This window comes from Homarus americanus, unplaced genomic scaffold (genome assembly GCF_018991925.1).
Source record: "Homarus americanus isolate GMGI-L3 unplaced genomic scaffold, GMGI_Hamer_2.0 scaffold51859, whole genome shotgun sequence".
In the NCBI taxonomy this organism is placed as follows: domain Eukaryota; kingdom Metazoa; phylum Arthropoda; class Malacostraca; order Decapoda; family Nephropidae; genus Homarus; species Homarus americanus.
In genome coordinates this window covers 10,694,518-10,708,996 of record NW_024711292.1, presented here as the reverse complement: position 1 = coordinate 10,708,996, position 14,479 = coordinate 10,694,518, and positions in this window count along the sequence as shown.

Sequence of the window (14,479 nt, the reverse complement as noted above, 5' to 3'; positions counted from 1 at the left end):
CATCTTGACCACCAGTCAAGACGTACCTAATTGCTCGTCCAGCCAGATCTAACTTCATAATCTTTGGTCCCATACCAACTCCCTCCTCTGAACCCTCCTCCCACGGAATATCAACAAGTTCTCGCCAGAAGTTGCTATTTCATTAGGAAAGGAATGGGAACCGAGTGTTGAATAATGGTGAACAGTGTAAGGCAGTGAAAAACAACTCGGCAGTAACAGCTGAATCTTAAATAACCTTCACACAGTAAGGTCCCAGGTACCAGCATTGTGCCCTGAGACTCCAAACACAGCTATGTGATAATCCGTTCACGATAGGGAGGCCTGGGACCACACCTCCTCCTTGAGTGGTGAGGGTCCCTATGCCTCTAGACGTGGTGTCCCCATGATGCTACGACACCACGTGGTAGTAAGTTGCTACAGCATCATGTGGTTCCTCATAACACCATCTGTGAGGAATTACTACACCACGTGGTGCCCTCATAACACCATCTGTGGGGGTACTACACTGTGATGCCCTCTATATACCTCTGTGAGGAATTGTTGCATACATCAAGCCCTCAACACCATCTGTGGGGAGTTACTACACCACGTGATGCCCCTCATAACACCATCTGTGAAATTACAACACCATGTCATGTACCCCACCACCTGTGAAGTGCCACATCAGGCCCTTGCCACCATCTGTGATATTACTACATCATCAGGCCCTTCATAACACTATCTGTGAGGGAATTATTACACCACATCGGGCCTCATACACACTCATCTGTGAAATTTCACCATCATCAGGCCCTCATAACACCATCTGTGAAATTACTACCACGTGAAGCCCCATAACACACCACTTGTGAAGACTACTAATCCATGTAGTACGCCCTGCAACACTCATCTGTGATGAGTTTACTACATTACGTGTCTGCTATTCAACGCCTCAGCGCTGACCCTAATGACCTCCTGTAAACATTAATTTATATATTCCTGTTGTTTACCTTTACCTTTCTCTAATAGAAAGCTTTTGTTAAACCACCAATGTCAATGTTGTAATATGTCATTTTATGTCAATGTATATTTTCAGCCTTCGGGCTGCAAAACTTTCAGAACTTTTTCAAAATAAACCGTTTATTATTGTTATTATTATTATTATTATTAGTTGTCTATTATTATTATTATTATTATTATTATTACAGGACGGACAACACGGGGAGGACGTGCGTGCATCAGCATCCGGGCTGAAGGCCAATATTAGTACTGTCGAACACACACACACACACACACACACACACACACACACACACACACACACACACAGTTTGAGAAAGTTTGAGAGAGTCATCACGTTTAAGAGAGAGAAAGACAAGGGAAATGAAAAGGGGAAAGAGACAGAGATTAAATGGTAACACCTGGACTCTACACAGTGTTAACATTACCTCCAAGCTTTCCTAACAGGATAAAAAACGCACACACAAGCAGTACACACAGAGATCATCAACCAACTTCATCAAGCACAATTTAACCAACACATAAAACATACAAAACACAAACAGATATTACTAATAACTCCCCCAAGCAGAAACAATAGCTGGAGGTGGTGAACAGTTGCCAGAACCTGCAACAGAGACGATGGAAATTAAGCAAAAAATATTAGTGTTGGGCGGGTGGCCATTGAACAGAGTTGTTTGCTGTGTGGATCAGAAAGGCAGGGCGTGTGTGTGAAACAGTTGTGCGCTGTTACAATAGTTGATTGAAATATGTAAGGAACGTGTTAATGTTTGTGTTTAGTATTAATTTTACAGCTGAAAGGTAAACTGTCTGCTGAGATACTGATGTAAAAGCACACGACAACTTAAGCCCAGAGGATACACTGTGACACGTCAATGCATAATGAAAACAAATATGAAAAAGACAAAATAATACGCGGGTAGAGTACGAAACAAAAATTAAATGGCAGATAACTGTGGCTATAAATCGTTGTACACACACATGGCCAAGTGTTGAGGGCACTCTGGCCACATCACCATCATTTCGCCTACACAGAAAACAAAACAAATCAGAAGCTCGTTATACTGTGATATACTCAGCGTCTTCATAATATACACGAACTTCTTCAGTAGAACTTACAAGTGACGTTGTCAGTGTATTTGTGAAACTTAATGACAACTCGAAATAATTTATACATGAAAGTAGTAACAGCCAAGTGAAACTCCACACTTATTTAAGAAAGTGCCTTTTGGGAGTAAAACTTACACATATACTGTATATTACGGGGAGACATGATCACTGTAGTCTATAACATAATACTGCATAATACCTCAGTAACTAGGCCTTTTCTCACATTGTAGAGCTGCGTTACACCCTCAACATTGTCATTAAGCTGTCGTAATAAACTTTAAAGATAACCACCACACCTCACCCCATCATAATGCCCCGTACAACAATACAGCGTGTGATGGCCATCAACCTCATCAACCTTGTGAATTTTGTGATCCTCCTGACCGTATATCCCTCTGGAGACGTTGTAGCAGAATCAATAAAGGTAACTATGACAGACAGCACAAGTTTACTTCCCAAGATCATTAGTGGTGAAGGTATAGCAGTGATAAGGCCAAGTAGCGTCAACAAGGAGCTATCAGCAGGATATGACGAAAAGATGCCGTCAAGCAATAGCGTAGCGGCTAAAATTGCCCAAGGAAATATAACACCGGTGACAAATGCTCATGACAATAAAAGAATAATGAGTAACACTGGCGACCTACGCTTTGGTGCCGAGGTGAACAATGAGAATGCATCTGACAACCTTACCTCTAGTTTAAACGAAGTGTCGACTCAGAACGCGGGACAAAAAATAAATGGTATTTTATATAATTTCAGAATCCCAAGTTCTGTTGCGTTTCGAAAGTTCTTGGAACTTAAGGAAAGAACAAACATAAGTGATCCGATTGAAACTCCAGGCTCTCATAACATCTTACGCCAAGCACCTCATGAAGTTACTCCTGGTGGACAAGAGGGAATAAGATTTTCTCTTCTCCAGGAACGAAAGACCAATGAAGCTTTTCTTGCTGAGGATCACAATACATCCGAACAGTCCTTCCACCAAGACCCAGGTACAACAGAGGGATCCTCTCTTGAACATCAAGACGTCAATCAAGCTTCAACTTCCAGCAAAGCGCCTAACATAGAACACGAGACAACTGAAGCCTCTCCTGACAAGGGTCGAAAGAATATTGAATATGTCTTCCGCAAAGATTCTGAGGCCAAAAAAATTCCCCTTCCAGCAGTAAATGCAAGTCATCACATAGTTCTGGATATTACCGTCAACATGACAGGAGTGACTCTGATGGTGGACGGTCGTCAGGTGAGACTAAAAGCTCTTTTTTGTAAGTTACAGAATCATTATTCTTTTAAACCAATAAGCTAGAACAACTAGATGGCAGCAAAGGAAAAGATCAATTTCCACCAGGGTCTCTGTTTCCAAAAATAAGGTTTGACATAAAAAAAGATTTAACTCTTTTAAGTCCTACAGTTTATGTTGGCTATGAAAGGCGACAGTAACGCCAACAACTGAAGGTTTAATAAGACTTTGATATTATCATACCTCATCTTACATGTACGGTGGTAGGTAGTAAGTAGAAGGCAGCTATCAAACAGGGAGGTACTACCGCCTGGGAAGATATTGGAAACATAATGTGTTGTCTAATGGTAGACCCTGCTGCCATATGGCACCACAAAAATTGTGACCAAGTCCCAGGTTGCTTATCTGACTTTCTGCCTCATTTGCACACAATTGCAGGGTCTCAATTGTTTCTCTTACTAACAACATACATACTCTATATTGTTTCCCACTCTTATTTTTTTTTTCATTTTTGTATTTATTTATGAATATTCTTACCGCATTCCATGAAACATGTTATGTGGTAACGAGAGAGAGAGAGAGAGAGAGAGAGAGAGAGAGAGAGAGAGAGAGAGAGAGAGAGAGAGAGAGAGAGATGAGTGTTGATTTACAACTGATAGTGGGACATATATTTCCAGGTATGACCGAATAAACATTGTCGTGTGATACTGGACGGCTTTGATTAACTCTATCAACCTAGTCACGCCGTGTGCAACTACAAATAACATCATTATTATTATTATTATTATTATTATTTTATTTTTAATATAATTTTTAATAATTTTTATTAATTATTATTATTGTTGTTATTAGTATTGTTATTATAGTAATTATTATTATTAGTAGTAGTTGTATATTTTCGGCCCTGCATGTGGGTCAGTGACCTGTGCGGGTGGGCTTATCACCGTAAATTAAAATAAAAAATATAAATAAATAAAGAAAATAAAATAGATTAATAAAAATAAATAAATAATAATAATAATAATAATACTGTGTATATATATATATATATATATATATATATATATATATATATATATATATATATATATATATATATATATATATATATATATATATATATATATATATATATATATATATATATATATTATTTTTTTATTTATTTTTTAAAGCGGATGCTTCAGTTTTCCCTAACATAATGTTTTATGCTTGTTTTCTATTTTATAATTAATTATGATGAATCTAGTTATGCTAACCAACATCTCTAAAATCCTCTAAGTTTTCATTGGCAGACGTACAGCGTCCTCAACAACACAGTATCTTGGGGTTCAGGACCTGTGCGGCTACACGCAGGACTCCATCTGATCTCCCTTCATCAGGGCACTGGTCAGGTCATGATGGCTGACTCTTATAAGACATGGCAGACCACCATTGATACAATCTTCTTACAAGCTCTGAGGAAAATTCAGGATGGCCGCCTCTTAGTCATCTTGGGAGCAGTACGTGGTAAACGCGTTTATCATACACCACCTTTATCTCTTCCTTACGATCAACAAGCTGAAACTTTCTTATTAGTACCAAATGTTTAGGTCCTGTGGTATGGGTTTATTAATATCGGTTAAGCTCATACTCAAACACAGTATAAAAGTAAAAGAATCCTCGAGGTGTAAGTGTACAGACCATTAAGTTCCAATGATTATAACACTATTAACCTAAAAGATGATTTAATCGAGACCTGTAAGTGTAGTACCCAGACGTAGTGTTACAGCTCTTAATGAAGTGCTTTTATCTGCTGGAGCGGAATTAATAGACAATCGTCAAACCTTAACTGGATTTTCCTGATGCAGCCAGACTTCTCGATGTTCCTGGAGAAGACGACGATAGCGGCCCTGGAGGAACTGGGCGCCTACTACGTAGAGACACTGGCCTACAAGGAGGCTTGGTGCTTGGTGGTGTACAAAGGAAGCGGGGTGGTGTTGGAGGCCCTCACCACCTCACTCCCACAACACAACTTGACCAGGTTCGACGTATCGCCCCTAACTGTCCGGACTGCTGTACCTCGCATGCAAGGTGAGTAATGAAGATGTTGCTCAGACTTGTGTTAATGTGAGGTGGCTATGGGGTGGCTCGGAGGTAGTGTGGGTGGCATAGATGTGGTGGATGGGCTATGCTTGTCTAGTGTTTCAAGAATAAGAAAGTTACTTCCTCTAGAGCGCTGGTGTGGATGGTATGCTGTAGGAGGGATGCAGGAACGAGCCACCTTCTGCGAGACTTACGAAGGCTACAGCGACTTCTGCAGCTGTGATGACCCGCCCTGGTCACCTCTCCCACACAATCCAGTAAGAGACATTTCTGGCTGATGTCAGATATAATGGGAAAAAGTTTGAAAATGCCAGTCATTTTGAGCTATACCAATATTTCATAGCTATGGTTTTACATTTTTTTCTTAAATAGTTTTTTTTAAATTGTAATAAGCTGATGTGATTAAACTCAGTTGTAGAAAAGGTCCTGTGCAGGTGAGAAACTAAACAAAAACATAGACTTCAAAAATAAGTCTTTAGCATCATGAAGTAGAAGGATAAAATATCTTAGTGGTCTTTACTAGAGTTGTACAATGTCACTGGGAAGAGATTTCTCCCTTATGCATCTTAATACATTTACGATGTATGGGGTCAGGTGGAGTACTCGATGAAGGAGGTGATTCCTGTTGCCATAGTAACAGCTCGCCGGCTGCCCCACGTCCTGCGTCAGGTGGGGCAGGTGTGGGCCAGCCCCGGCGGCACCAACACCCCGATCACCATGTACGTCGACGGCTACAACCCCGAGGCGCGAGCACTGGGCTCCCTCCTCAATGTGTCCGTGGTTGAACATGACAACCCAGTTCCCCGCGGTCAGTATTCCAAAATATTTCTTATCCTTCACTACCAAATGGTACTATTTTCCCTCGACACCACACAGCCAAATACATCACTGCTTCTCCTTATTATCACTTGTTGTACAGTACTGTGTCACGGAAGTTAGCTATTGCCTTATACCTGCGAGCATGGCGCCTCCTATACCGTCCACATCTAGTTTGCTGGACACTTTCAGTAGTTTTTACTAAAATAAAAATGATCAACCAATTAACGGCTAACATTTTACGTGTGCGTGCTTTAGTCCTGGACTTGAAAATAACTTCTCCGTAGGCTCGACACGTCGCATCAACTCTCACATGAGGTTCGTCTTGGAGGAGACGTTCGAGAAACACATCGAGGTAGACAAGGTTATCATCCTGGAGGACGACCTTGACCTGGCTCCAGACTTCATCCCGTTAGTATATATCCTCTTACTGAGTTTTCAATATTCTACACAATCTAATATATCCATTCAGAAAATATAAGGAATCAAGCAGGCAACGAGTCGAGATTTAGGCCCATAACTGTGGTTAAAATGTATACAAATTATGCAAATTAATGGACCTCTCTATTGATTCACATTCAAATGGAACATCTGCAGGTTATTGGGATATTGATAATATGGTTTAAAACCGTTATTTAACATCTCTGGGAAAAATAGTGTACCAAAAATAAAGGTACAAGAAATCGTAAAGTCACTCGTTATAATTTGAAAGGTCTATCTATGGGTCATAGGGATTCAGGAAATAAATGGCTCCCTAAGGATATTCTTGTGTAAGTTAGGAGGATCCAGTGAATTCATCTCGAAAAGAAAATATTCAGAAAATACGCTGCATCCTAAATTAATAAACCTCGCTTGAGAGAAATTCAAGCAGAAAAAAAACGATACACAAGACCATAATGTTCCTCCGGCCTTTGCACTGAGGAGTAACACAATGTAAACTTACCTCCACCATCTCTCTGCTTTCATTATAAAATATGTTGTGGAATTCCTATCCAGCATGAAATACATTTCCAATGATCTTAACCAGCCACATAAAACAATCAGAATCTTAAGCCTTTACCACAGGTACAACTCCAACAAATACATTCACCAGCAACTGGTGTAATCTTCCGCCCTACAAAGACAAGCTTATGGTAGCTACGAAAACTGAACGTTAGCTTGTCTTGTGCCTGTAGTGACACTTCAATTATGGAATAAGTATTAGACACAGGCGTTAAGTGTGACAGCTAATCCAGGCTTTAACCATCAGTTACTCTGCAGGTTCTTCCATCAAACAGCGGCGCTGCTCACGTCGGACCCCAAACTGTTGTGTGTCAACGCCTACAACAAGAACGCCTTCGCCCACACAGCTCTCTCTCCTTCCCGCCTGTACAGGGTGCGTGGGGTTCCCGCCTGCGGCTGGATGGTCAGGAGGAAAGTGGCCAAGGAAATGACCAAAAACTGGATTCCTATAAATTTGGTTAGAACCATAACCTAGTTTCCGCGAGTAACTTAAGATAATCATATAAGACTATAATTTTTTCAACGACTTCTCACTTTACTTCGTCTCCATTGCACAGCGACCAGGTTGTTCACAACTCTCACTGTAGGTTTCACAGGACATAGACTGGGACTTGTGGCTCAGGCAGGCTATGATGGGTGAGCGAGACATCCTGGTGCCGGAGATCCCCCGCACCAAACATCGTGGCGGCGGGGGTGCTCACGTCACCGGCTTAGAACAAGCAGTATATTTCAACCAGCGACCACTCAACACGATTCTCAACGTCACTATGGATGTTCAGGGGTAAATATGTCTGTCTATCAAACTCAATTCTATTAAAAACAATTGTAGTCACAGGAATGTTTTGTGTGAGATTTGTTGACAAACTGACCTGATTTACCTAAGGATGTTGAAGGCCCCATAATCTGGAAGTCATACGTATGTCTCGCCTGCTGCTACAGTTCTGACAGGAGCGATAATGAAAACACTCAAGTTAATGAAGGGCAGCACGGTGCGAGGTGGTCAACTAGGACACCACTACACTGACAGTTGTAAGACCGGACACAAGACATATTGTTGAGATAATATTGTCATCAGGAACCGATCTTCTTGCGTGTATTGACAGAAGGAGGAACTTTAAAAATTCTTGTACTCATAAGACGTCCACTCCTTTCATACAAATACAGAATCATCCTTGAAGTTCCTCCACAGATTCAAACCCATAAAATTTATTTTGTGTATAAAACATTCCCTCATTTCATAATTTTTTAAAATTCATAACAAATCGACCTGGTGGCATTCTTTTAGCTCTATCGAGAATATACAGAAAATTGGCTTTAAAGCAGTTTTATTCGGATAAAACAAAAACTGTACAGTACAGTACAGTACAGTACAGTACAGTACAGTACAGTACAGTGCAGTACAGTACAGTAATAGATCTTATATTTTGCCTGAAAACTTTATCATTATTATTAATATTATTATTATTATTATTATTATTATTATTATTATTATTATTATTATTATTGCTAATATTATTATTATTCAGGATATAATACATCTGATGCCGTAACAGTTAGAAAACTTTATCTCAAATTCAGAAGTAGGATATCATCGCATGATATAGTAAACACAAAATGTAGGGATCATGGGATTGATTCTTACCTCTGGATCACAGGGCGGAGTTGGACACTTACTTCAAATACCACCAAAACGATATTCGGGCGGCCCTCGTCGTGAGATTCACCGAACACCCGTGCAAAGTTCTGCCCATACCCCAGCACCAGGTCAGTGTCAGGTCTTGGCCATACCCCAGTATCAGGTCAGTATCAGGTCCTGCCCATACCCCAGCACCAGGTCACAGGTCTTGGCCATACCCCAGCACCAGGTCACAGGTCTTGGCCATACCCCAGCACCAGGTCAGTGTCAGGTCCTGCCCACACCCCAGCACCAAGTTAGTGTCAGGTACTGGCCACAACCCCAGCACCAGGTCAGTGTCAGGTCCAACCCATACCCCAGCATCAGGTCAATGTCAAGTCCTGCCCATACCCCAGCACCAGGTAAGTATCAGGTCCTGGCCATACCTCAGCATCAGGTCAGTGACAGGTCCTACCCATACCCCTGTATTACCCCCTGTCTTATAGACTTTGTTATATTTCACACAAAGCCTGTCTAGAGGTAACGTTCCCCGGTCACACACATAAAATCGTGGGTTCGAGTCCTGGCGGGGTGAGGTTGTTGATTATATGTAGAAGTCCGCGCGCTTTACGGGCTAATGAAATATATATGGAACCTCGTGTCTCGAAGCCAGATTTGGTAAAACGTTACTCTGACCACCTATGAGGCACGGGTAGTCCCCAATTTGGAGGTTCACGGCGCCATAAGCTCGATGAACAGGCTTTGTGTGAAATATAACAAAGTCTAGGACTGCTTTTAGTGTCCTGGTGGTCTAGAGGTAACGTTCCCCGGTAAATTCAGCATTAAGTAACTCATTATTTAAATTGCTATGGAACTCGTCAACCTCAGATCTCGTTGTCAGGTCACCGTCAACAGCCATATTTTGTGAGGTTATCATTGTCAGGTCACCAGGTAAAGTAAAGTCACTCTCTATGGATACATTGTGTGAGGTCATGTAATTTACTGCCAAATGTAATACCCCTTTTCTCAACTGCCTTTTCAACCTATTAAAGTTTGCCCTTCAGAAATCTTGGACTTTAATGGAATTTTCCTTGTGACTGACATTAAGTTCTACTTTGAATCTCACTTCTTCATGAATGTTGTGAGCTAGTTCGTTCCCTACCTCGACATTACTAATGAGGTTTTCTCTGTTTGACAGAACTAAATCTAGTATATTATTACCCCAGATGGGTTTCGGCTATATGTTGACTTAGGAAACAGTCATGAACTGTCTCAAGAAAATCCTCTGATTCTGAGTTACCCGTAAGGTCGGTCCAAACTATTTGACCAAAGTTAAAGTCGCCTACTATGCAGACTTCGCTATGTCTGGATGCCCTGTGCATTTCATCCCAAACAAGTTGCTCATTAACCTAATCGAGTTTAGAAGGTCTATATATTACTCTTATGAATAATTTTTCCCTACCATCGGTTAATTCTATCCAAATTGTTTCTGTATTCAGTTCAGTTTTTATTGGCTAATTGATTTCACACTTCAGATTATACCTGACACAGGTTGCTACCCTGCCTTGCTTCCTAATCTGCCTTTTGGTATGGAATAATTTGTAACCTTTAATTTGGTATTCGATGGGTAATTTACATTAGTCTAAGTTTATTCATGTTTCGGTGAATGCTATTATATCATTTTTTTCGGTACACACCAACACCCTGATATCATCCTATTTATTTCGCATACTTCTACTGTTTGTGTAGTAGACATTTAAATAAGTCGTGATTTGAGTCCTCTCTTTGTCACGTCTAGGTTTTAACTCCCAGCCTAATTTAGCTTTGTCATCATTCCTTAGTGTTTATCTGTAACCTTTCACTTTGTTTACCGGCGCCTAGCAATTTAAAGACTTGGACATCCTTTTAAGTAACTCTCTCGAGAGTTAGCCAGGGTTGCCACCCCAGCCCTACATAAATGTACCCCACCCCTAGCATAAGGCTCCCTTCTGCCGTAAAAGTTGTCCCAGTTGTCAATGAATGGGGCTGGTATTCACCTCAAATATCTGTCTAGATGGTCGTTGACACCAATTGGCCCTTGACAACCATTCATTGTCAACTATCCTTCTTGACAAGACACCACATATAATAGGGATCCCTCCCTTCACCCTAATATATTCGATAGCTGCCTTGAACTTATCAAGGAGCTCCTCATTCCTACATCAGCTAATATCATTGTCTCCTGTACTGAGGCAGATAATGGGTTTGTTCCCATTACCAGAGATGATATCGTCCATCCTGTCAACTATATCCCCCACCCCAGTTCCTGGCAAACACACCCTCATCCTATTTTTATTTTTGGCACAGAAAGCTTTATCTAGGTACCATACCTGGGAATCACCAACAATTAAGGTTGTTGGACCTTCCTTGTTAACCTTGTCCTTGACTATGTTACCATCCAATTCGTCTACCACCAGTTTGGTCATTCCTCTCCTCATAACCCTCCATTCGCCTGTGCTTTCGTCAGACATGGATTCTCCCTGTCTCATGTCTTCCTCCTTCATCCTCACAATCACTCATTTGCCTTCAAGTTTTCTTCCTTAATCTTTACTAACTCAGCTTTCAAAAAGGCCACTAAGTACAGTATATCATCCCTCTCCAGGTGAACCAGAGCTACGTGGTGTACGTGAACCAACCTGACGAGTCAACCAACTCCTCGTGGGCTTATTACGTCGTCGCCAGGGTGAGTCACTCCATCAGCTTTTCCTTACTCTCAATCTTATTTCTTTTCATTTTGTATATCAGGAATGGAACCTACATCTTCAAAAATGTGTTCTGTATGGTGAAGCTTTAAACTGGTATACGAAAACTCAGACAAGAGTGGAACTGATGCGAGCACACTATGCAAAGAAACTTGTACTGTTGTCATACCTCTGGATTTAGTCGGAGTTGTGCTAATAAAAGTGCTGGAGTCATACAGCTCTATTATATGAATATTGAAATTTGCTACAGACAGCAGCTAGTTTATTGTGCATCCCATATTCATCCTCTCAGCGTTATAGCAAAAGAGTTTACAGAATAGAGACCACAAAGGGTGTTTATCAGACCCCAGTTGTCACGACACTGTGGCATTGAATGTTGCAGAAGACTTTGTTTAGTTCGATACATAAGAATTGACTTAGCTGCTAGGTGCAAAATGAACATAGTCTTAATATCTCAGTTATCTTGCCATCTGAGATAATGTGTCGTGCCACTGCACACACAGTATACTTGGACCTGTCTCTAAAGGGTTATCTTTTCTCACAGTCTGAGACGTAGTGCTCGAGTGTGGCCTTATGTATGGCCAAACATTTTAAGTTTCGTGTTGGTTGCAACTGATTGAGGCGCAAACTGTAAGATTTACTTAGATTCTAACCTTAATCAAGTGGCTACAACATTTTGAAATCTAGTAATATTGTTACTTAGTTCATATACTGTACAGTATGTCTTACTTGATAAACATAAAGAAGGTAAAACAATGGATTGACTCGTGCCTGTTTGCGCATGTTTGCTTGTTTTATATTCGTCTGCAAGTTCGTTCTTGATTACAGTTTTAGGGATCTGTTTGATAGTCCTTCAGGTAGATTGTATTCAACAGTGTTTTTGTTAGACGCGAGTTTAGACAAGGCATCAACTCTATTATGTTCACTGAGTGCTACAGTATGTGAGAGGGGATCCACGTGTGTGGCTTCAGAGATAAGCACATGGAGATTTAAGTTGAGGAAGTTGAGTAAGTGGTGAGGATAAGGAGTCAGTGATTCTGATTGTCTGTGGTAGTTAGTTCAACAAGCTTCAGGGTTGTAAGTTTGGCAAAAAGTTCATTTTTTAGAGTGGATGCCCAGTTATTGATTCTAACTTCTTTCTCCACCGACCCACTAAGGGTATACGGAGGCTGCTCACATACATTCATTCTCCTGTACCGTAACATGAATTTCGTAGTTCTCTTTTATGTTTCAGAAGGTGATTTAAAAATAACATAGGAAGAGTAACTTGGTTTCATTCAACAAGAAAAACAACACCGCACATTGTTTCAAAGACTTGAAGATTTGACCTGGGATCTTATACCCCGTCTTCATATGACCATAAAAGATCAATATCAACATTACTTTGAAGCTACCTAATATACCTACAGTTTTCATCTACCTAGTGAAATAACAGTTAGCGCTAATATTATATATATAAGACACGCTGAGGAAATACAATATGTAATCTTCTAACACCTGTGACAGCCCCCTTTTCACTAAAACCCGTCTGAGCAAAGATTCCATGTCAAAATCATAAGTGATATCTCTCTCTCTCTCTCCGTCAGTGTCTGGGGCTGGACGACCACGTGTTCCACGAGAACTTCCTCCTGATGTATACAGCTTCCTTCTACGGCAACCAACTGTACGTCGTCGGCTGTCCCAACTCCCCCTTCTGGTGAGCTCCCAATGAATTTGTTCACACTCGGTGGTGAACGTTAATGTAAAAGGGTGACATTGGTGCCTCGAGTGTGAGTGTGTGTGTGTGCAGAGCCGTCTCAAGGGTGGGGTGGCCCCGGGCCTCGCCTTTCCAGGAGCCTTCCGCTCTCCTGGTTAGTAAACTATACAGTTCAAATGCAACACATAAACTAGTAAATGAAGGCTATGCTGATTGGAAGCATTTTAGTGAAAGACTAAAATCTCATGAGTCACCAAATGAACATTTGTTCAATTTAACCAAATGAGTGGAAGTGAAAAGAAGGTTGTGTTCAATGAATACCATAGACACACGTATGTTACAAGACTTGAATAAGAAAAAGAACGTTGGTGATTGGCTGTAACACGTATTATAGCAGCTGTGCAGTACCTTCAGCTGAGCACAACTCTGTTTCGGACAAGTGATTGAGTGTTGGAAATTCTCACGATATTGACGAAGCCGAGTTGTCTTCAGAGCTTCGAGAACTCATTACCAAAGAAACAAAAAATGCACTTATTAAGTCTTTCAGGTTCTGAACTCTCTCAATGGCTCCTTCCCTAACGCAGAAATAACGTTTTGGATGTTGTTGACAGTCAGTCGCGGTGGCATCAGGGGAGCGAAGTTTTTCTAAACTCAAATCGATATAAAACTATCTAAGGAGAACTATATCTCAAGAGAGGTTGAGTAGACTACCTATGGTCTCCATCGAAAAGGAACTAGCAGCAAGTTTGTTCTGTCATGAACTGAGAGAAGAGTTTACTGGAAAGAAAGCAAGGAAGGTTAATTTTCGAAAGTTGGCTGCTTCTGCTACTTTACATATGCTTTATGAGAAGTTATAGCAGATTAAATTAGTTTTTTAGTTACTAATTAGGTTTCCATGAAATCTTTCATTGCATCCAGACTGTCTTATGGCAGTTGTCGTGTTTGTGTTACAAAAATATATAACATAATGTTTTATTTTCCGTTTATATGGATGCAATAATATCACCAGTTCTTAACTTTTAGATTTTTATTGGTTATTTCTGAGTCTCATTTTAAGTGTTTTCATAACTTCTGGAACAGCTATCACATACGGTCGCAGATTTTCCTCCATATTTTGTGTTGCAATACTGTAAAATTACTACCTATATCCCTTACTTTAATTTTGTAACTATTAA